This window comes from Procambarus clarkii, chromosome 84 (assembly GCF_040958095.1).
Source record: "Procambarus clarkii isolate CNS0578487 chromosome 84, FALCON_Pclarkii_2.0, whole genome shotgun sequence".
NCBI classification, from domain to species: domain Eukaryota; kingdom Metazoa; phylum Arthropoda; class Malacostraca; order Decapoda; family Cambaridae; genus Procambarus; species Procambarus clarkii.
The window spans coordinates 9,970,272-9,994,370 of record NC_091233.1 but is presented as its reverse complement, the minus strand read 5'-3'; positions in this window follow the sequence as shown (position 1 = coordinate 9,994,370).

The window sequence follows — 24,099 nt, the reverse complement described above, 5'->3', positions numbered from 1 at the left end:
GGCTTTAAGCAGCAGAACACTCGAGAGATCTTTACAGTGACACGTATTGATAGGAGGCAACGTATCCCATTATACTTTCTGAAAGACTTAAATGGTGAGGAAATAGAAGGTGTGAGGGAACGAAAATTCCCTCAGCTAGTTTTCCTAGTTTTCTAGATTAGGCTAGTCGCTCTAGGGACTCTAGTCAAAAATATATATTATATAGACGTATATTTCCTATACGTCTCTGGCCTCAGGCCAGAGACGTATAGGAAACAGAGTTTCACACTCCACCACTTGTTTAGCTAGTACACCTGTTGGGCAGGTGTGTGCAGAAAAACTAGCTGGTGTTTTGAATGTATTTTCCTTGCAGGAAAATATATTCTTTAGTGGGAGGTAGTGGGAGGGAATGAAGATTCCCTCAGCTAGTTTTCCTAGTTCTCTAGATTAGGCTAGTCATTCTAGGGACTTTAGTCAAAAAGTTTTCAAACTAACATACACTTGTGGGGTGTTGGATGAAAGCTCATGTTATGGACTATCATGTTGTACTACCCAGAAGTCTGTGATTACTCTGTAGAGGGAGTTACAGAATTTTTCCTGTTTCTGTGAAATAGGATGGGAGTTGAGAGTGAGTGGTATGTGTGGATACTTGACTCTCAAACCGTTAGGGGGGAAGGACAGTGGGGTGATCGTCCCGCCCCCCCCCCCCCCACCATGTGAGACATCACGCCAGTCCTAGGCCTCTCCCTCCCTGTGACGTTACGGGACGCCGCAGGGCGAGGCCGTCTGTGATTGGTTTAGGCAGCTCTGCTCCTAGCTGAGTTTTAGCGCACACAGCTGTGATTGGGAGCGGCACGAGGGAGCAGTGCTGGCTTTGTACTGATTGGTCCAGACAAGGTAGGGGGGGGGAGAGATGGGCATTTTGAGTTTTCCCTAGCCGCCATAGAGTCAGTGTGAGCTGGGCGGCAAAGCTGGGAAGGTGACTTTTGGGTGGGGGTGGCAGCCTGCCACCCCCACCCCTGTTAATCACTGTGTCATCCTGATTACTCATCGTGCATGGCACTCCTGCCATCCTGGGTTATGTCAAGGCCCAAATTTGCGTGAAATTTGGGCCGATGAGTACGACAGGAGCAGTAACAAACTAAGAGACAGTTACAGTGTTCACCCATGAGGCAGCTGGCAGGCATCATGGTATATCAGATTGATCCCTCACATTGGGTCTGAGTATTGTTAATGGACAATGGACAATTGGTGGAATAAGGGCATTGTAAGTGAGGTGTTATTACAGGCCCCTGTTGGACTTTGAATTCCACCTTGTTGGGTCCGCCATGTGGTGACGCCGCCGGCCATTGTCACTCCAGTGTACGAGCGAGGCATGCTCTGTTTTAATGGGGGTGTTTGATGGTTCTCCCATCCCCATTCTGTATGCCTGTGGGTGCCAGCCAACCTGAGGGCAGCCCCATGTGCGTGCTACACCAGGCCACCCAGGCCACCCGCGCGCCAAACCCCCACCCCATCCCGCGCGCCAGCTCAGCTCGGGTGGGGTGCTGTGACGTCACACGCTAGCCGTGGCCATCCCCTTAGGGGTACGAGGTGGCCACATGCTTTGGCCACTTTCCCTGGACATTCTAGGGCCACACCTAGTCGACACACGAGGAGCGAGCTAGGTGTTTACAGCCAGAGAGGTAGTGACCAGGGAAATGATTGTTGAGGATATGAGTAAACGTGAGTACAATTAATCATAGTGTAACAGTGTCTCAGGACTAGTGGAAATTCTGGTAAAAGCTGTGTTGTCCCATAGCCCTGCCAGGCTAGGGAAGCAGCTGAGACAGCTGTCTGTAGCAAGTCCAGGTGACTGGTAGGGCGGTACCTGGAGATGGATGTTGTACACATAAGTGTGTAGACTGACTCGGGTATGTAACCGGTCAGTTACAACCATATCATATCAACCATATAAATGATCCAGTTGTCGATTCTATATAATCGTGCAAACTAGATTAAGCCATAGTACCGCATGTTAATTATATCATTGCAGAGGTAGGCAGGCCAGTGTTGCAGGGATGTCAGTGGATACCCTGAGGTCTGTGTAGTTATGGATATATTTACCTGGTGATATAATTTTCATTGATTATGTGAATGCCATTTCTATGTGTTCATTTGCATGTTTTATGTACTGTGTTGTGTGGTGAGTCAGTAGATAGAGATTGCTGACTGATATCCTAATGATGTCATTAGCATGTGGGGTATGCTGACGGCATCATTATGTTGTAGGTTTGTGCAGTGTTATCAGGTATACAATATTACTGCCCTAGGAACTGTGTTGAGGCTTTAGGGGCCTCTTTGATTATTCAGGGGAATTCACAGTACTTAATGAGAGCAAGCAACTGATTTGTTAATTGCCTAATTAAGAGAATTAGTGCCAGCTGTCTGCGTAGCGACGGTGCTTTATATTAACGTAAATTGTCTTGCTGAAGTAGTCCTTTGCAACGGTTGCAAGATAAGGGGGGCAGTAATATTGGTATACTCTTGTTGTTGCACAACCGTGTGTCATTACTGTGTGGGCACAGTAATTAACGAGTTGCAGTAGCCACAACCGTATGGGGCCAGTGCATTTATGTTGTTATGCATGCCATTGTAAGTGTGGCCTATGTAACACTGGGATTACTTTGTTTCTTTACGTCGTGTTGAGGACTTAAGGATTCAGTGAGTTAATTAGAGTAATTAACTGGATATGGGGTGCACATTTATTGTTGAGTGAGCGAGAGCTGTTTTAGGAGAACAGTGTTGAGCTTGAGTGAAATACGTTTCGGGTGTAATTAATTGTTCGTGTGACAACTAATTGACCACTCTAGCTAATTATGTAATTAGCTTTCTCATCATGAATTCACGTAGTGGGAGAGGATCTGTCAGAGTCTGTCAGTATTTGTGTTAACGTAATTTGCTCGGGACTAATTTCCTTTCTGGGGTATAGCAATTAGTGGCTCATGATAATTAGTGGAGTAATTAACGTCTGGGGTCTTGAGGACTCAGATGACTTGATAAAGCAAGGTCATGGAGCTAACATAAATCGTTATATTAATCATATCCTGTCTGAGGACAGTGGATTAAGATGCACTCATGTTAATTAGGGGAGTAATTAACTCCTCTCCCGTGAATTCAGTGTTTGATGAGACCTGCTTAGGCAGTGCGGAGTGAGACATATTTATGTATGAGTAATTATCGGTCCTGGTGACAGTTAATTAATTAGAGTTAATTAGGGTAATTAACACTCATTAAAGTAAATTTTGACATAGACTGATGAGAAGCTACCAAGTTAGGGTAGGCTTAGTTAATATAACTCAATTGGGATGTAATTAGTGGTCCGTTTGACCTTAATTAAGAATTACCCACTGAATACTTGCAAGGAGTCAAGTGTGATGTAATATAAGAGAGTTTTGAGTTATTGTTAAGATGACTTGTGTTAATGATTAACGTAGAGTACCATCATGTTGTTGTCTATGAGACAATTGTTGTGATTAACGTAGTACTTTGTTGCTGACTGCTGTGATCAGTCAATTAACATAATTATTCACATAGTCTGAGTTACAGTCTCCGTGGTGTAGTGGTAAGACACTCGCCTGGCGTTCCGCAAGCGCTATGTCATGGGTTCGTATCCTGGCCGGGGAGGATTTACTGGGCGCAATTCCTTAACTGTAGCCTCTGTTTAACGCAACAGTAAAATGTGTACTTGGATGAAAAAACGATTCTTTGCGGCAGGGGATTGTATTCCAGGGACCTGCCCGAAACGCTACGCGTACTAGTGGCTGTACAAGAATGTAACAACTCTTGTATATATCTAAAAAAAAAATCAATTTTGTAATTGATTAAGGCAATTTCTTTTGTTTGTCGTCTGGTGACGAGAGTAAAGTAACTTAGGGATTACTGGAGCTCTGTCCCAGAATCCCACCTTGCCTGACTTTGTTTACTGTTTACAGTGCAACTTCTTGTAGGGAGTTGCAAAGAGTGTTCACATTAGGTGTGATAGGGGAAGTCACTGTTGGACTACCCGCCTAGTTACGGGGGTCACTCCTGTTTGGAAGGAGGACCCTTAAGCTTGTGATTATAGTATCTGTTACCGTGAAGCCGTAACAATATTGATTGCTAGCTTGCGTCATCAGTGGGCATCCATCATTGTTCAGTTAGTTCACTGGTCAGCCCGAAGTGTAAGCAAGAAGGAGACTGCTGTCATTTCTCGAGGGGCTGCTGAATAGTTGTGTTGAAATTGCCACTGGATGGACATTAGAGTAACGAGGCACTCTCTGTGGTGTAACTTAGTCTGTGATATTTTTTTGATTTGCAATATTGCGTCGTCAGTGGGCACACCTGTGTTCAGGTTAGTTCAGTATGCAGCCACACAGCAAGGGTTGCTATTTAGCTGTTTGTTATCGTGCCACTGGATGGACATTAACGTAATGTAAACTCGATATTGTAGTAGTTTAGTCTCTTGTTATTAATAAATTGTTATGTTATAGAAAACGGTCTTTGATGTCAACCCTTCAACCATTCTTTTCCACCCATGTTCTGCTTTATACGATTGAATGTTGATGTGATCTTTTGATATGACGGCTGTTCTTGGGAATTCGAATTCCAATTCATAGCGCCACATCAAATATAAATATTTGATTGTGAGAACCTGTCGGTTACCCTTTATTAGTTTTAACGTCCTGTTTAACTAGGAAGAACCAGTGGCCTATTGTGGACAGGTTTTCACCCCTAGTGGTGGAGGCCTGGCGGTTTGCTCCCGCTTTTCCTTTTTCTATTGGACTCATGCTTAACTGCCGTGAGCAGCCTTTAAACTTGTAGTCCACCTCCTAAGGGACGTAGGCATAGAAAAAATCTCAACTGGCGCCCAACGTGGGGCTATGCAACTTGGGTTCAAACCCATGAAGTGCAGTCTCATTGATTTTTAAAGTAACATAAGATATCGTTGCAGAACATTGTGGAACAGTATTGTTGGAGGTATGTTTTGTGCACGGTTGTCACACTTAGGTGCACACACACTGTATGAAGAGGTATTTCATGGTAGATATGGGGAAATCTGTCTGGCTTTTCGTGGCTGCTAGCTAGTGGACATTGACACTCATGGGTGAGGGGTGTCAGCTCAGCAGCAGGTGTCGAGGACACCAAGCCAGCGTGTAACAGTGGTTGCAAAGGTGCACTCAGGATCTGCCTGAGGTGCAAGACACCACCTACCTTAGGGTAGACGAAGCTTTTAGAAGTGACCTCAAGCGTGAGAGGTCTCATTGGACGACAATGTAGTTGTCAAGGGTGTCATAGGAGTGTAGTTGTTAATACACAGATGGATCTTAGTGGGAGTTCGCGCCACCAGCTAAGGATCCGAGTAGACTTCTTTGGAAAGGGGAGTAATTCATCTGTAGTTAGACAGGTGATGGAATTTCTTGCCAGAGTGAGGACTGTACAACCCCAGGAAGAATTCATTATAGTCACTAAAGAGGTTAAGTAGAGGCTCCCATTTTCAGAGGTGACAGCAAGGCCAAGTTCAAGCCTGATGGTGAGAGCGCAGGAAGTCAGTGCTGGCTCAAGTGCAGATTGCAAGGGGGCACTCTCACACAGGGAAGGGAAGCCAAACCCACCCTTGTGCACTTAACCCGGTGACAAGGTACGAAGGTAAAGATGCCTAGCTTGGCAGTTCTGAGAAAGACGATTCGATGGATGCATACATCGATCGCCTTTTGAAGAAAGGCTGCCAATGTAAGATGGCAAAGGTCATTTTGGGCTGGTGATTTTCCATGGTTCAGATCCCCAGCAGCATAATGATTTTGTTCTTTAAGGATTGCCTTGGTAAAGGGTTATAGTAGATCTGCAAAGAGAATGCTGATCACATTCCAAGTTATGTCCAGGTAGAATGGACAAGGGAGTTTGATAGATGTCAAAAGTTTCGCTCGAGTCTTTGTTAGAGTAGCGAGAACAAGGAAAAGCAAGGAATAGACCCCAAGCTCAGTAGAGTGAGTGTAGGTACTGGTAGAAGAGGGTTTTCTCCCAGATAGTTCAGTTGGTAGAGCAAGACCGGCTTGTGTTGGGCAGTTGGATAGTGAGAGTGATCTTGTCAACTTGTTGCAATGTCAGGTGGAAAACTGACAGTAAGTTCTTATAGGCTGAGGGGAGTTAAGAAGTGCTTCACCGGTAAGGCCACACCAATGTGTTGCACATGTGTCCAGTATGACACAGAACAAGGACGGAAATGGGAGGTTCAGTGATGGAAATGGTTGCGAGGTGTTGAACCGGCCAGGACCAGAGCTGGAGCCGAACATGTTGCCACTCCAAGGTCAGGCAGCACCACCAAGGGTGATCCGGTGGTAGTGCACAGAGACCCTCAGGCCAGAGACGTATAGGAAACAGAGTTTCACACTCCACCACTTGTTTAGCTAGTACACCTGTTGGGCAGGTGTGTGCAGAAAAACTAGCTGGTGTTTTGAATGTATTTTCCTTGCAGGAAAATATATTCTTTAGTGGGAGGTAGTGGGAGGGAATGAAGATTCCCTCAGCTAGTTTTCCTAGTTCTCTAGATTAGGCTAGTCGCTCTAGGGACTCTAGTCAAAAAGTTTTCAAACTAACATACACTTGTGGGGTGTTGGATGAAAGCTCATGTTATGGACTATCATGTTGTACTAGCCAGAATTCTGTGATTACTCTGTAGAGGGAGTTACAGAATTTTTCCTGTTTCTGTGAAATAGGATAGGAGTTGAGATTGAGTGGTATGTGTGGATACTTGACTCTCAAACCGTTAGGGGGGAAGGACAGTGGGGTGATCGTCCCGCCCCCCCACCATGTGAGACATCGCGCCAGTCCTAGGCCTCCCCCTCCTTGTGACGTCATGGAACACCGCAGGGCGAGGCCGTCTGTGATTGGTTTAGGCACCTCTGCTCCTAGCTAAGTTTTAGTGCGAACAGCTGTGATTGGGAGCGGCACGAGGGAGCAGTGCCGGCTTTGTACTGATTGGTCCAGACAAGGTAGGGGGGAGAGATGAGCATTTTGAGTTTTCCCTAGCTGCCATAGTCAGTGTGAGCTGGGCAGCAAAGCTGAGAAGGTGACTTTTGGGTGGGGGTGGCAGCCTGATACCTCCACCCCCGTTAACCGCTGTGTCATCCTGATTATTCATCGTGCATGGCACTCCTGCCATCCTGGATTGTATCAAGGCCCAAATTTGCGTGAAATTGGGGCCGATGAGTACGACAGGAGCAGTAACAAACTAAGAGACAGTTACAGTGTTCACCCATAAGGCAGCTGGCAGGCCTCATGGTATATCAGATTGATCCCTCACACCGGGTCTGAGTATTGTTAATTAACAATAGACAATTGGTGGAATAAGGGCAGTGTAAGTGAGGTGTTATTACAGGCCCCTGTTGGACTTTGAATTAAAACTTGTTGGGTCCGCCATATGGTGACGCCGCCGGCCATTGTCACTCCAGTGTACGAGCGAGGCATGCTCTGTTTTAATGGGGGTGTTTGATGGTTCTCCCATCCCCTTTCTGTATGCCTGTGGATGCCAGCCAACCTGAGGCAAGCCCCATGTGCGCACCACACCAGGCCACCCAGGCCACACGTGCACCGGCCACACGCGCACCGGCCACCCCAGGCCACCCAGGCCACCCAGGCCACCCAGGCCACCAGCGTGCCAAACCCCCACCCCACCCCCGCACGCCAGTTCAGCTCGGGTCGGGTGCTGTGACGTCACGCGCTACCCGTGGCCATCCCCTTAGGGCTACGAGGTGGCCACATGCTTTGGCCACTTTCCCTGGACATTCTAGGGCCACACCTAGTCGACACACAAGGAGCGAGCTAGGTGTTTACAGCCAAAGAGGTAGTGACCAGGGAAATGATTGTTGAGGATATGAGTAAACGTGAGTACAATTAATCACAGTGTAAGTGTCTCAGGACTAGTGGAAATTCCGGTAAAAGCTGTGTTGTCCCATAGCCCTGCCAGGCTAGGGAAGCAGCTGAGACAGCTCTCTGTAGCAAGTCCAGGTGACTGGTAGGGCGGTACCTGGAGATGGATGTTGTACACATAAGTGTGTAGACTGACTCAGGTATGTAACCGGTCAGTGTAAAGATCAACCATATAAATGATCCAGTTGTCGATTCTATATAATCGTGCAAACTAGATTAAGCCATAGTACCGCATGTTAATTATATCATTGCAGAGGTAGGCAGGCCAGTGTTGCAGGAATGTCAGTGGATACCCTGAGGTCTGTGTAGTTTACCTTTACCTGGTGATATAATTTTCATTGATTATGTGAATGCCATTTCTATGTGTTCATTTGCATGTTTTATGTACTGTGTTGTGTGGTGAGTCAGTAGATGAGATTGCTGACTGATATCCTAATGATGTCATTAGCATGTGGGGTATGCTGACGGCATCATTATGCTGTAGGTTTGTGCAGTGTTGTTATCAGGTATACAATATTACTGCCCTAGGAACTGTGTTGAGGCTTTAGGGGCCTCTTTGATTATTCAGGGGAATTCACAGTACTTAATGAGAGCAAGCAACTGATTTGTTAATTGCCTAATTAAGAGAATTAGTGCCAGCTGTCCGCGTAGCGACGGTGCTTTATATTAACGTAAATTGTCTTGCTGAAGTAGTCCTTTGCAACGGTTGCAAGATAAGGGGGGGCAGTAATATTGGTATACTCTTGTTGTTGCACAACCGTGTGTCATTACTGTGTGGGCACAGTAATTAACGAGTTGCAGTAGCCACAACCGTATGGGGCAGTGCATTTATGTTGTTATGCATGCCATTGTAAGTGTGACCTATGTAACACTGGGATTACTTTGTTTCTTCAAGTCGTGTTGAGGACTTAAGGATTCAGTGAGTTAATTAGAGTAATTAACTGGATAAGGGGTGCACATTTATTGTTGAGTGAGCGAGAGCTGTTATAGGAGAACAGTGTTGAGCTTGAGTGAAATACGTTTCGGGTGTAATTAATTGTCCGTGTGACAACTAATTGACCACTCTAGCTAATTATGTAATTAGCCTTCTCATGATGAATTCACGTAGTGGGAGAGGATCTGTCAGTCTGTCAGTATTTGTGTTAACGTAATTTGCTCGGGACTAATTACCTTTCTGGGGTATAGCAATTAGTGGCTTATGATAATTAGTGGAGTAATTAACGTCTGGGGTCTTGAGGACTCAGATGACTCGGTAAAGCGAGGTCATGGAGCTAGCATAAATCGTTATATTAATCATATCCTGTCTGAGGACAGTGGATTAAGATGAACTCATGTTAATTAGGGGAGTAATTAACTCTTCTCCCGTGAATTCAGTGTTTGATGAGACCTGCTTAGGCAGTGTGGAGTGAGACGTATTTATGTATGATTAATTATCGGTCCTGGTGACAGTTAATTAATTACTCAGAGTTAATTAGGGTAATTAACACTCATTAAAGTAAATTTTGACATAGACTGTTGAGAAGCTACCAAGTTAGGGTAGGCTTAGTTAACATAACTCAATTGGGATGTAATTAGTGGTCCGTTTGACCTTAATTAAGAATTACCCACTGAATACTTGCAAGGAGTCAAGTGTGATGTAATATAAGAAATTTTTTAGTTATTGTTAACAAGATGACTTGTGTTAAAAGACCCCCTCCCCGCTCAGCTCGTTGTCACCGTGTGAGGGCTTAGTGGGCGGCTGCCGGAGTGTGATGCTCCTTGGGACAGTCCTCTGTCCTTTTCTAGCCTTGTGCTCCTGCTGCCGTCCTCTCCAATTCTGCTGGGCATCTTTTCCTTTTCCTTCTGTTTCGTTTTTCTCCCCCCTCTTCTCCTATCTGCTTGCCATTTCCTACCGACCTTTTGCTCGTTCTGGTTCTTCCCTTGGACTTCTTCTATTTTGACGCCCGGGTGCTTGAGGAGGCATACTCATGCACCCGTAGAACTGCAGTACCCGACGTCGAGAGCGAGGGGAACTTTTTATTGTCAATCCCCACTTCGTCACTGAACCCGATCTCGACGGACTGTCGGTTTCTTAAGGTGGCGTTTGTGGGGCGTTTACTCGCGACGCACCCCTAGGAGGCCCCGACAAGATCGGCGATAGCTTCTTGTTGGGTGTCCTGCCTCTAATTGTGGCTCCATGGTGGGTGTGGGGGCACATTCGTGGGTGAATTCTTTCTTTCGTCAAGATGATTACCCCTGCTTCGGCTTCTTCTGGTTTACCTTCTCAGGCTCGTGGGGTGGGCGACCAAGCCCCCGAGTCGGTCCGTATTGGAAGACAGGGCTCTGTAGCCTCCGCTGCATTGGGCCCCGACCTTGCTCCTCCTTTGGCCTCTCTGACTCCTTCCTCTGGCTCCCCTCCCTCCTCTGTGGTTGGGTCGAGCCCCAAGCCCCCAGTGGTGACTACCTCGTCCCCTGGCGCGGCTCCTTCTCTAGTTGTAACTACTGCGCCTTTTAACCCCTCTCTCTCTGGGGGTTCTCACCGCCGTCCTCGTCACGGCCGCCCTCGCTCGATTCCGTCCAGTTCTGCTACCTATCAAGCCTTGTTTGGTCCCGCTTCGTGGGCCAAATATTTTGATCTCCTCCCTCTTGATTCTGCGCCTCCTGACGATTTCTCCCTCCATCGACATCTCATTGATTCCGTGTATGCCTCCATTACTTTCAACCCCACTCGTCTCGGTACACGTGTCGTTGCTGCTCCTTCTCAGGATGCTGCTTCCCGCTTGGCTGCCTTATCCTGCCTTGGCGAGACCCCCGTTCGGGTCTCGAAGAACGTTCAGTTGAATGCCAGTGTTGGCACTATTTTGCTCCCGCCCCATGTTGCGACCGGTGTTCGGGACCTGCGCGACTGCCACGACGATATTCGACATATCCTCGCTGCCCAGGGCCATTCTATTCTCCAGGTGGACACGTTTACTCGTCCCCCTCATGGTAGTCGCCGTCAACCCCTCCGGGTTGTGAAGATTACCTTTGATGGTAGGACCCTTCCACCCTCTGTCATTCTTGCTGGTGCCAGGTGCTCTGTCCAGGAGTACATTCCTTCTCCTCGGCTCTGCAACAAGTGCTGGAGGTTTGGGCATGGTGCCCTCCGCTGCTCCGGGACTGTCTCTCTCTGTCCTTTGTGTGGTGGCGAAGGTCACTCTAAGTCGGAGTGCACTTCTCCCCAGGCTCGTTGCCTCAACTGCGGTGAGGCCCATCCTACCTTCTCCCGTGCGTGTGTCCATTACAAGCTTGAGGCAGCCGTCCTCAACTTGAAGCACCGGGAGCGTTTATCTTTTCCTGAGACGAGGCGCCAGGTTCGCCGGCTCCCGCCTTATGCTAATATCTCTTATGCTCGCGTGTTGCGCTCTTCCTCTCCTCGTCCTTCCCGCCTTCCTCAGACTCACAACCGTTTCCGGGCCTTGGACCCTGATGCGCCCACTGCCCCCTCCTCTGTCCCTTTGGGTTCTCTCCCGAAGGATCCTCCTCCTGGTCCTCTGTCTGGGGTTCCCCTTCCTTCTACCCGGTCTGTCGTGTCTTCTGTGTCTTCTTCCTCGTCCCCCTCCGATCCTCCTTCCCATCCTCTTCCTCCATCTATCGGCTCTCCCCGCCGCCTGTCGGTGCGGGCGGATGTCCATCGCTCTCCTAACGGCCGTCGTGTGTGCTCTCGTTCGGCTTCTCCTGTTGAGACACTGGAATCCGTTGCCCGGTACGTAGTTGCTGGGACACCGGTCTCTTTAAGTCAGAAGCGTAAGCCTGGCTCCTCTCCTTCCTCTTCCCCGGCGGGTAAGAAGGCTTCGCTTTCTTCCTCAGCTCCTCCTTCTGGCTCTGTTGCTCCTTCCCCTCCCGTTTCAGTGCTTGCGCCCCCTGTTCCTGCTATGGAGGTTTCTTTGGCCCCTGCTTCCCTTTCGGTTGCTGCTCTTGCTGGGGTGCGCTCCTCTTTCTACTCCCCCTCTTCCTGCTGCTGTCCTTGACTGCTCCTCTCCGTTGTCTCCTCCTCCTCCGGACCCTGCCCGCCCACCTCTGATCTGTTCTCCCGTTTCCTTCCCTCCGTCTTTGCTCAGTTTACCCATGCCCCCTAACCCTGACTTTGCTGACCCTGATCCCGACCCTGATCCCGACCCTGATATTCTTTAACGTGCTCTGTTGGTCTTTCGCCTTTGTTTCTTCCTTGTTCTCTGTTTTTGTCCTTTCTCTTCTCGTCGTTGTCCATTCTTCAATGGAACGTTCGAGGTTATTACGCCAATTTCCTCGAACTCCAACTTCTGGTTTCGCGGTTTTCGCCCCTTTGTGTCTGTCTCCAGGAGCCAATGCTTGGTGCTCGTCCTGGTCGTTTTCGTGGCTATTCCTTTCTCTCCCCCCCCCCAGCCATTGCTGGGGCTTCTAATTCTTCTGCTCTCTTGATTCGGGCTGATGTTCCCTTTGTTCCTTTACTTTTTCCTTCGCCTCTCCATTGTTCTGCTGCTCGTATCTTTGTGGGGAAATGGTACACAGTTTGTTCCATTTATCTCCCCCCGAGTGTCCCGCTCTCTCTTCCTGATTTGAAACACCTCCTAGACTCCTTGCCGGAGCCTGTGCTCCTGCTGGGTGACTTCAATTGTCGTCATTCTCTTTGGGGTGACGTTCTGACGAATACCCGGGGTCGCCTCCTTGAGCCGTTTCTCCTCTCTTCTTCCCTGTCTCTTCTGAATTCTGGTGAGCCCACTCATTTGGACTCTCGAACTCGCACCCTTTCTTGTCTTGATCTTTCTCTCTGCTCTTCTTCTCTTTACTTAGATTTCACGTGGCAGGTTCTTGATGACCTCCATGGAAGTGATCATTTCCCCATCCTTGTTTCCTTTTTCTCTTTTCGCCCTTCCCTCTCTTTCCCTAGGTGGCAGTTTGCTAAGGCGGACTGGACCCTATTTTCCCTCAGTGCTACTCTCTCTGACCTCTCCCTTCTGCCCCTCTCTCGCGCTCTCCTCCTTTTTCATGACACTGTCTTCGACGCTGCCCTCTGCTCTATTCCTCGCTCTTCCTCTCGGGGTCCACGGAAGTGCGTACCCTGGTGGAATGCGGACTGTGCTCGAGCTGTCCGCTGTAAGCGTGCAGCCTGGAAGAAGCACCGCCGTAGGCAGACGACCGATTCTTTTCTTTTCTTTCGGAAAGCGAGTGCGGTGGCCCGTAGGGCCATCCGTACGGCTAAACGTGAATGTTGGGCATCTTATGTCTCGACAATTACGTCCGAAACCCCTCTGGCCCAGATCTGGAAGCGTATCCGCAAGATAGCGGGTAAGTTCGTTCCCGATGTTTCCCCAGTCCTTCACCTCCATGATACTCTTGTGGCGGACCCTTTGCAGGTCGCTTCCGAACTGGGTTCCCACTTTTCTTCTGTTAGCTCTGGTCTTCATCTTCCCCAATCTTTCCTTCTTCGTAAACCTGTCCTTGAGTCTCGTCCTTTAGATTTCTGCACTCATCTTCAGCTTCCCTATAATGATCCCTTCTCTCTCTCTGAACTTCGTTCTGCCCTGGCCCTCTGCGGTTCTACGGCGGCGGGCTCCGATGGTATTCATTATGAGATGCTTCGCCATCTCCCTCCGAGCACGTCTCAGTATTTACTGAGTCTGTATAATCGGATCTGGGAGTCGTCGTCAGTCCCTGAGGACTGGCTCGATGCCGTTGTCCTCCCTGTTCGCAAACCGGGGTCTCTGGGTACTTCCCCTAAGGACTTTCGCCCTATTGCTCTCACAAGTTGTGTCTGCAAACACTTGGAACGTATGGTTAACGTTCGTCTGATGTGGTTCCTGGAACACCATCACCTCCTCTCCCCTTCTCAATTTGGTTTCCGCAAGTGCCGCAGCACGACAGATGTCCTGGTGAACTTGGAGGTCTATATTCGTACTGCTTTTGCTGCGAAGACCTCCGTTGTTGCCGTCCTTTTTGACCTAGAAAAGGCTTACGACACCACTTGGCGTTATCATATCCTATCTCAACTTCATTCTTTTGGCCTTCGTGGTCATCTCCCTCTCTTTCTCCGCAGCTTCCTCTCTCGTCGTTCCTTTCGGGTGCGCCTTGGTACCGCTCTCTCTCCCTCTTTTCAGCAATACGAAGGTGTGCCCCAGGGTAGTGTTCTGAGCACTACTCTTTTTCTGGTTGCCCTCAATGGTCTTCTTTCCTCTCTTCCTTCTGGTGTCTTCTCCGCTCTCTATGTCGATGATCTTACCCTTTGTTGTCAGGGTGATGATTCGCCTCTCCTTCAACGCCGGCTTCAACTTGCAATTGATGCCGTGTCGTCTTGGGCCACAGGTCATGGCTTCAAGTTCTCTACTTCTAAGGCTTGTGCCATGACTTTTACGCGGAAACGGGTTGTTCTTCGTCCCTCTTTGTCACTTTATGGTCATCCCCTTGAATACAAAGATTCCGCGAAGCTTTTGGGGTTATTCCTTGACACTCGTTTGTCTTGGTCTCCCCATATCTCTTACCTCCGTGTTGAGTGCTCTAAGGCCCTTACCCTCCTTCGGGTCTTGTCCCATACTTCTTGGGGGGCAGATAGGCGCACTCTCCTTGCTTTACATTCCTCTCTCGTCCTGTCTAAGCTCGATTATGGTTGCCCTGCTTACTCGTCTGCTTCTCCTTCTACTCTTCGCCGTCTTGATGCTTTGCACCATACTGGGTTGCGCCTCAGTTCTGGTGCCTTTCGTTCGACTCCCGTCCTTAGCTTGTATGTTGACACTGGCTTCCTGTCTCTCCAGGGCCGCCGTGATCGCTACTGTCTTCGCTATCTTGCGCGGTCCTTGCAACATCCTTCCTCTCGCCTCTGTCGTGCTTTAACTTTTACCCCTCCTGCGGTTCCTGTTCCTCTTCACCACCTCCCTCTTTCTGTCCGGTTATCTCGCCTACAGGATTCTCTTTCCGTTCGTATTTCTGATGTTTCTCCTCGTGTTGTTCCTTCTTTGCCCCCGTGGAGGGTCCCTCTTCCGCGGTTTTGTACATCCTTGACCCGTATCACTAAAGCTTTTACCCCTCCTACGGTTCTAAAACGCCTTTTCCTCGAGCACTTTTCTTCTCACTCCCGCTCCGTTTCTGTCTTCACCGATGGGTCTAAGTCAGCGGACGGTGTTGGCTACTCTGTTGTTTTTCCTGATCGCACTTATATGTGTCGCTTGCCTCCGGAGACTAGCATCTTTACAGCGGAACTTTATGCTATTCTCTATGCTCTTCGTCTCCTGCTTTCTCGTTGTCAGTCTTCCTTTGTGGTTGTTGTTGACTCTCGTAGTGCCCTCATGGCTCTCGGGTGCTTTAATCCAGTTCATCCAGTAGTTGTCGAGATCCAGCATTGGCTGTTTCTCGTTCACAGTAAATTTAAGTCGGTTGAGTTTTGTTGGGTTCCCAGCCATATTGGTGTGTCTTTAAATGAGTGTGCGGATGCTGCCGCTAAGGAAGCTGTCCGCTCTTGTCCCATCTCTCGTAAAGGCATTCCGTATTCCGACTTTTACCCGGTTATCCATTCCTCAGTCCTTACCCGTTGGCAGGCTTCTTGGTTGTCTGTTACTGGTAACAAGCTAAGTACTCTTAAATGTTGTGTTTCCTCGTGGCCGTCCTCCTTCCACCGTAACCGGCGGTGGGAAACAGCTCTGGCGAGGTTGCGTATTGGCCATACTCGCTTAACCCATGGTCACTTGATGGAGCGCCGCCCTGCTCCTTATTGTCCTAGTTGCATTGTCCCTCTTACGGTCGTGCATGTCCTTCTTGAATGTCCTGACTTCCAGGACATTCGTGTGTCTTGCTTTCCGACCGCCCCTCGCGGTCACCTGTCCCTCGATAGAATTCTTGGTGACTCGGATACTTTTGATATCGTTCGCCTTATGCGTTTTTGTTCTCGTATTGGCATTCTTGGTGATATTTAGCGCCCTCTGATTATTTTGCGTATTTGATGGTGCTACATAGCCTTCCCGGTTTGGTGCTTTCTTTTGATAATTACTTACTTGTGTTAAAAGAGACAAGTGTTATTGATTAACGTAGAGTACCATCATGTTGTTGTCTATGAGAGACAATTGTTGTGATTAACGTAGTACTTTGTTGTTGACTGCTGTGATCAGTCAATTAACGTAATTAATCACATAATCAATTTTGTAATTGATTAAGGCAATTTCTTTTGTTTATCGTCTGGTGACGAGAGTAAAGTAACTTAGGGATTACTGGAGCTGTGTCCAAGAATCCCGCCTTGCCTGACTTTGTTTACTGTTTACAGTGCAACTTCTTGTAGGGAGTTGCAAAGAGTGTTCACATTAGGTGTGATAGGGGAAGTCACTGTTGGACTACCCGCCTAGTTACGGGGGTCACTCCTGTTTGGAAGGAGGACCCTTAAGCTTGTGATTATAGTATCTGTTACCGTGAAGCCGTGACAATATTGATTGCTAGCTTGCGTCATCAGTGGGCATCCATCATTGTTCAGTTAGTTCACTGGTCAGCCCGAAGTGTCAGCAAGAAGGAGACTGCTGTCATTTCTCGAGGGGCTGCTGAATAGCTGTGTTGAAATTGCCACTGGATGGATATTAGAGTAACGAGGCACTCTCTGTGGTGTAACTTAGTCTGTGATATTTTTTTGATTTGCAATATTGCGTCGTCAGTGGGCACACCTGTGTTCAGGTTAGTTCAGTATGCAGCCGCACAGCAAGGGTTGCTATTTAGCTGTTTGTTATCGTGCCACTGGATGGACATTAACGTAATGTAAACTCGATATTGTAGTAGTTTAGTCTCTTGTTATTAATAAATTGTTATGTTATAGAAAACGGTCTTTGATGTCAACCCTTCAACCATTCTTTTCCACCCATGTTCTGCTTTATACGGTTGAATGTTGATGTGATCTTTTGATATGACGGCTGTTCTTGGGAATTCGAATTCCAATTCATAGCGCCACATCAAATATAAATATTTGATTGTGAGAACCCGTCGGTTACCCTTTATTAGTTTTAACGTCCTGTTTAACTAAGAGGAACCAGCGGCCTATTGTGGACAGGTTTTCACCCCTAGTGGTGGAAGCCTGGCGGTTTGCTCCCGCTTTTCCTTTTTCTATTGGACTCATGCTTAACTGCCGTGAGCAGCCTTTATACTTGTAGTCCACCTCCTAAGGGAGGTAGGCGTAGAAAAAATCTCACAGAAGGAGGGTTCTATAGCGAGGAATTAACTCCTACACAGCTTCCTCCATCCTTCGATATTGAAAAGGTCTTGCGCAAATGTAAAATACAGTATAAAGTTAGATACGCTGGTTATGATAAGTCATTTCATCAGTGGATTGATGTTGGAAACATTCTCTGTTTATAATGAAGACACCCCAGGTTCATAAATACAAGGAGTTGATTATCAAAGTTATTAACTGATTATCAGTTATTATCAAAGCTCCACTATTCCTCGAGAAAGCATCTAATTGCGAAATTGAAGAAACCTCATATTAATTGTTTATCTGAAATTTTTAATAACTTTTTAAAAAATATTTTACCTGTACCAGCTAAGGCAGTTAAGAAGCTGAAAAAATACAAATTACTTATCCGATCATTAGCTTGCAAAAAGCCCTCTGTAACGGCTAAGAAACAGATATTAACTAGTAAACGAGGCAGCAGTATTTTATAAATTATTTTGCCTATAGCCGCTAGTTTAATTACGCGGATGTTCTCAAATTGAAAAAAAAATGCGGGAGTATTATCTGGTACCTCGTAGAATAATGGAGCGTGTGAATGGGGAGCGGACCCACCCCCACCCCGAGTATAATCCTCCCCATCTCTGCCTCCCCCTCCTCCTCCCCCTCCCACTCCCTCTCCTCAGCTGCGTGCTAATCCCTCCTTAAAACATTTAATAGATCTGAAATTTAAGGTGAAAGATTATGAGTATGCAAGATCATTGTTAAATTATTTTGATGAGCAAGGAGAAGTACGATGGGATCTAAATGGAAATTTAATGTCGTCTGTCAGCGGTGTGAATATACTAAATGACGTCATTCACAAAATGATAACAGAAAAAAACCATATTTTCACTGGAGAAATTACCTCTGGGTCAACTGTTTTTCAATATGACTTCTACACTGCGAGATTTATTCCGCAATGATGCTGCAGGGAAGCAAGTGTACGACCCTCCAATAACGAAGAGAGTGAAGCTAGCGGTGAAGACTGAACCAGTAGCTTGAAGGATTCCTCCTCCACGTAGTAGGAGGAATACAACCTGGCTGCCATCCATTTTAACAAGGGTAAGTACATATATAATGTAATGTGAGTGTGTAAGTTATATTACTTGCTCACAAGACGAGTACAGAGAAAGACCTCAAGATATACCCACGTAATATACGCTACTAGCGCTTCAGATGGGCATTTACTTTCTAATAATAATCCAGGCTCTTTCCAAAATCGTTTATTTAATCAGTTAGAATTAGCTCCAACAAGAGCGTACGAAATGTGTCTGCAAAAATTGCTTCTACCATCATCCCATTATGTCATTAAACATTATGACCCTGATGCGTATATACGTGTTGGGGTTACATGCGATAATGAGGAGAGAATGAGTTATTTTTATTCAAAGTATTTATTAGCTCGAGACATTTTGGCTGGAACTATAAAAGAAATTAATCACACCATTAATGTCGAAATTGCCAGCCTATTTTCAACTAACACCAAACTTAATTTTTTAGGAAAGGCGTTTAAAGAATTTTCGCCAAAATACGGGACAAACTTTATTAAGTATGATTCATCATCTAATCGAAAGAAGATAAATACGCTGATTGGTGAAAAGAATATAAGCACCGAGGGAGGATATAGAAATGTATGTCGAGTTGCATTATCATTCAGGGGAGGGCTTGGCAAAGTGTTAGGCATAGTTCCCGATAGTGACTACGATATATTTGTAACGAAAAACTCATCGAGAGTGGTAAATACTGGCCTCTTCCCACCAATGCCTAGAGGAGGAGTTGATATACTCTGCATATTTTTTTTTTTTTTGAGATATATACAATTGTTACATTCTTGTACCGCCACTAGTACGCGTAGAGTTTCGGGCAGGTCCCTGGAATACGATCCCCGCCGCGAAGAATCGTTTTTACAACCAACTACCCATTTTACTGTTGAGTTAAACAGAGGCTACAGTTAAGGATTTGCGCCCAGTAAATCCTTCCCGGCCAGGATACGAACCCATGACAAAGCGCTCGCGGAACGCCAGGCGAGTGTCTTACCACTACACCACAGAGACTGGTATATGATATATTGCGAAAGATATGGATTGCCTACCTCCCCTCCATCCCTCTGAACAAGCTGCTCGACAGGAACCTCCCCACTATCATCGCAGGAGACCTGAATGCCCACCATCAGGCCTTATTCAACGCTCCTGACAGGCCAGACCTCAAGGGCAGGCAGCTCTTCAATCTAATGCAAAACCGGGACCTCTCCTTCCAAGGCCCCCACTTTAAGACGTTCTTTGCGGGCAACCATAGGGGCACCCCTGACATAGTGCTGACCAACAGAGATTGTGACCTGTTCCACTGCAGAGTAACCCCAGGCAAGAACGTGGGGTCGGATCACATCCCTGTGGTCACATCCCTCCAAGCAACCCCCTTCAGATATGTGGCACCATCCAGGCCCAGATTGGAAACCATACGTGCCCGTGACTATGACACCTTCCTTGCTGGCGACCCCATCCTTGAGTTCGACAACCTCCCAACCCAAACAATTGACCAAGCAGTAAACACCATCCACAACCGGATCCAGCTTGCAACCGAGGCCACTTGTGAAATATCCACCACTAGGACTTACCACCAATATAAGCCGACCCGAGAAATCAGAGGCAAAATGAATGTGTTCCAGCGAGCCTGCCAAAGCCACTACCAAACAGGCCAGCCACCAGCGTTGACCCTACAAACACTCAGAAGGGAAACCATAGACCTTACGCTGACCCACAAGAGCCACATTTGGAGAACCCTAGTGAGACAGGCCAACCAGTACAAAAGGGAGCCGGGAACTTTCTGGCGCAAGATCAGACAGCTCCTGGGATCGGTTAACCCCAGCCTCACCCACCTTGTACACACATTCCTTGACGAAGACGAAGAGGAGCAACAAGAAAAAATAGAAGACCCGCAGGATCAGGCTGACCTCATGGGCGCAGTTTGGAAAAAGACACTCACAGCTTCAAACAGCAGAGCCTTCAACAACACTCACTTTGAACGTGTCAACCAATGGACAACAGAAAATGCCGCCTCCCTTAACAGCACCCCTCTGATTGACCTGACAACCCTAGAAGACGACCACCCTTTAACAAGACCCATAACTATGCTAGAGATGAGAGGAGTCATCAAAAACACCAGAGATAAGGCCCCAGGACCATCAGGGATCAAAGCGCTGCAGATCAAACTTCTACCAGGCAATCTTATGCAATCCATACTCAACCTATTCAACGCTATGCTGGCATCGGGTCACATTCCTGTAGCATTCAAGTCAGCCAAGATGATATTCATTCCCAAACCCAAGAAAGACCCCCACCAACCTGGCAACTACCGACCAATCTCACTCTTAGACTCAATAGGCAAGTGCTTTGAAAAAATCATGTCAAACCGCCTTAACTACTACATGGAGTACAACAACCTCTTCACAGAAAAGCAGTTTGGCTTTCGAGCACATAGATCAACCCAGCACGCAATTAACATCATCTACGACGCCTTAAGCTCAATTCGCAAGCAAAAACAGGTAGCCTTGATTGCGACGAGGGACGTACACAAGGCCTTCGACAGCCTGTGGCACGATGGTCTGGTGTACAAACTAGCAGACTTACCAGCGCAAAACTGGACCCTCCTCAGGCTGATCAGTAATTTCCTTAAGAATAGGCAAGTCACCCCCAGCTTCAAGGCAAACGAGGCCGCAGCCTTCACCCCAACAGCTGGAGTCCCCCAAGGATCATGCTTGAGCCCGGTTCTCTTCAACATCTTTGTAAATGACCTGCCCCAACCAGAGTATAGGGACACCATTATCGTGCAATTTGCGGACGACGTAACGCACGTAATAACATCTAACCCTAGCAGCCAAGCGGCCAAACATGCAACTGTAACCCGTAAGGCAAACGTAGAACTAGCAAGGACTGCTAACTGGGAAAGGAAATGGAGAATCACCACTAACCCAGAAAAGATTCAATTAAGCACTGTCGGCTGTATGGCCTTCTCAATTGAAAATGAGGGGGGAATAAGAATCAGGGGTGAACCCATAGCCATCTCAAACTCCAACACAGTGCTCGGTTACAACTTCAACAGGCTACTCAACTCCTCCCAGTACGTATCCCAGAAGACAGCGATGGCCCGGGGCTCACTGGCGAGGCTCTTCCGTTTCAACCAAGCCCCATCTCACATCAAGCTCCACCTGTACAGAATGATCATAAGGCCTAGCTTGGAATACCCATACGTTCCCCTGAACCTCACCAACAAATCCAACATGTTGAAGATTCAACGAGTACAAAACAAAGCACTTCGCTTTGCAGAGGGCCTGACTCTGAGTGACAGGGTGAGAACCGACCTGATCCATGAGACGCTCAACATGAAGCCAATGAACATTAGGCTCAGCTACCTGGCCAGAAGACAGCTGTACCGTATGAAGAACATGTATGTCCCAGACCCAGAAGATCCCTTCGTAGCAGAAAACACCACCAGCGACTACGAGATCCACGAACCACCACACAGAACCAAAAGAATCACTCTCCAACAAAAAGTGATCAGACATATCCATGATGAGGCCTTCCCAAGCCCTCAGATACTAAGCGGTCTGCCAGACGATCCAGATGAGTGGCCCATCCCGGACCCAATCTACACCAAATGAAGAATAAAGAAAGAAAGGAAAAAAATAAATAAATAAATAATAAATAAAAAATAAAAAAAAAAATAATAATAATAATAATAATAAATAAATAAAAAAAAAAAAAAAAAAAAAAAAAAAAAAAAAAAAAAAAAAAAATATATATATAAATAAAACACCTACAAAAAAATATAAAACCAAAAAACCATTTGTGGTGGCGTCAGAAGTGTAACTACCCTGATGTTTCTAAGATTAGCCTCCTTCAGCCAACTCCATCGGCTCTAGTGCTTTAGGACACCAACAAGGTCACAAACACTAGCCCCCCCAGCCAATGTACTGACAACCCAACATAACACACACGCAAACAAACAACACATACAAAAATGTCAACCCATGGTGGACAGGCCACCGAACTTTCAAACCTCCTCTCTCTCTACACCCGCATCCTCTTCCTGAATTTCATCTCCCCATCCCTCTACCTCCCCCATCCTTTCCATTCCCTATGGACATCAAAGCGAAGGTAACCAATCTGTAAATATTTTGGATGTAATCTCCTTAAACGGGAGTGATAATGGCAACATTAAGAAACTTTGTCAGTCTTAATACTAATATGATAGATGGTGTTAGTATTACTATTAGAGACCCTGATGGCAACCCAATACATTTTAATGAGCGGAGTTGCACCACTGCAGTCTTACATGTACGACCGGTAGCTGGCGGTATATAATACTCGCTCGCGTAGTGCTGGGCTCATTCCACTGAAATACGCAGAGTGATGCATGTCAACTTCATTCCGCCCTCAGTTGAGGAGTTATTCTTACTACTATTCCCTACTAAAGGAGGCGGAGGGGTAGGAGATATACGGATTTTCAATAGTGGAAGAGGATATACGCACGGTGGAGGAACACTATCGTTTTTAAGCGGGATAGCGAGACGTGCTCTGCCCTTCTTAATGAGAACGCTAGCCCCTGCCGCGCTTAGTCTGGGTCAGAACGTCTTACAGGATATTAATAATGACAACCAAACTTTTAAACAATCTCTTAAGAAACGAGGAGTTGAAACATTGAAAGGAGTGGGCAGACAAATTCTGGGAGGGAGAGTGCAGAAAAACAATAAAAAAAATGTAGTAAATATTCAACGATTAACTAAAAGGAAATATATGGACGTATTATCATAAATTTTTCTCAGTCATCAAGTACAGTTTACAGGGAGAACATGTCTGAGTATAGCGCGCTTGGACTGCAGGTCCCATTAGACCGCTATACGGCGGCTGTTAGTGAGGCTTTCCCTAAAGTATTTTCTCTGCGATTAGTGGAATCAACTATTGCAAGCAGACAAACTGTAGATATACTACCAGTGAATTCCGGTCAGTATAATAAGTTTACAGACACTTATCTGGAATTTATAATAAAGGGAGTGAATGGTCAGCTGATAGACTTATCATCTATCTCTTTGGAGTTGAGTATAGATTTGACTGAAGAAGATGGAATGTCACCTATAGCTGATACAAAAACTGCGTCGGTAGTAAATGGATTATCACAAACGCTATTCAAATCTGCTATTGTGTATTTTAACGAAACAGTAGTAGAAATAAGTTCATTTCTCTCTTTCTGGTCATACATAAAGTTGTTGACTACAATTTCAAGGTGGCAAGGTTGGACACTATGAAAAACTTTCGCAATTTATTAATGGTGTTGATCTGCACAAAATAGACACGTCTTATTTTACTAATGCCAAGGTCGAACAGAAGTAGCGGAAGACTGCGGTGAAATCGAGTGGGGTGAATACCTGCTTTAAACTAATGCTTGATATTACGTCACTTAGTGAATATGTTTTGGACAATGTGGACATTAGAGTGAGGCTGGAACTTCAACCTGATAAATGGGTTATACTCAGCGATAATGAAAATGCCGCTTATAAATATAACATTAAATCAGCGCGACTATGGATTGATCGTCTAGTACCCTATCCAGCAGGGATAGCAGCTATTAATAAAGCTATGGTGTAGAACAGCTCTCCTATAACGTATACTTTCAATAAAACTTTATACAAGACTTATATCCTAGGAACGGGACAGCGGTCGATAACATTAGACCAGCCTTGGGGTACAGTCACACCGGAACGACTATATATGATAATTCTTGATATGGAGGCTGTGTCTGGAGCATATAATCGTAACCCTCTTTATTTCTCTAGCATATAATAGTATAGCATATTTCTCTAGCAAGTAACATATTTCATGGAGCATATAATCGTAACCCTCTTTCTATTCTCTATATTATGCACTAATCTATCCCTATCTCAACTATGGTATCTGTGCATGGGGTTCAACCACTGCAAACCACCTCAAGTCTATCATCACCCAGCA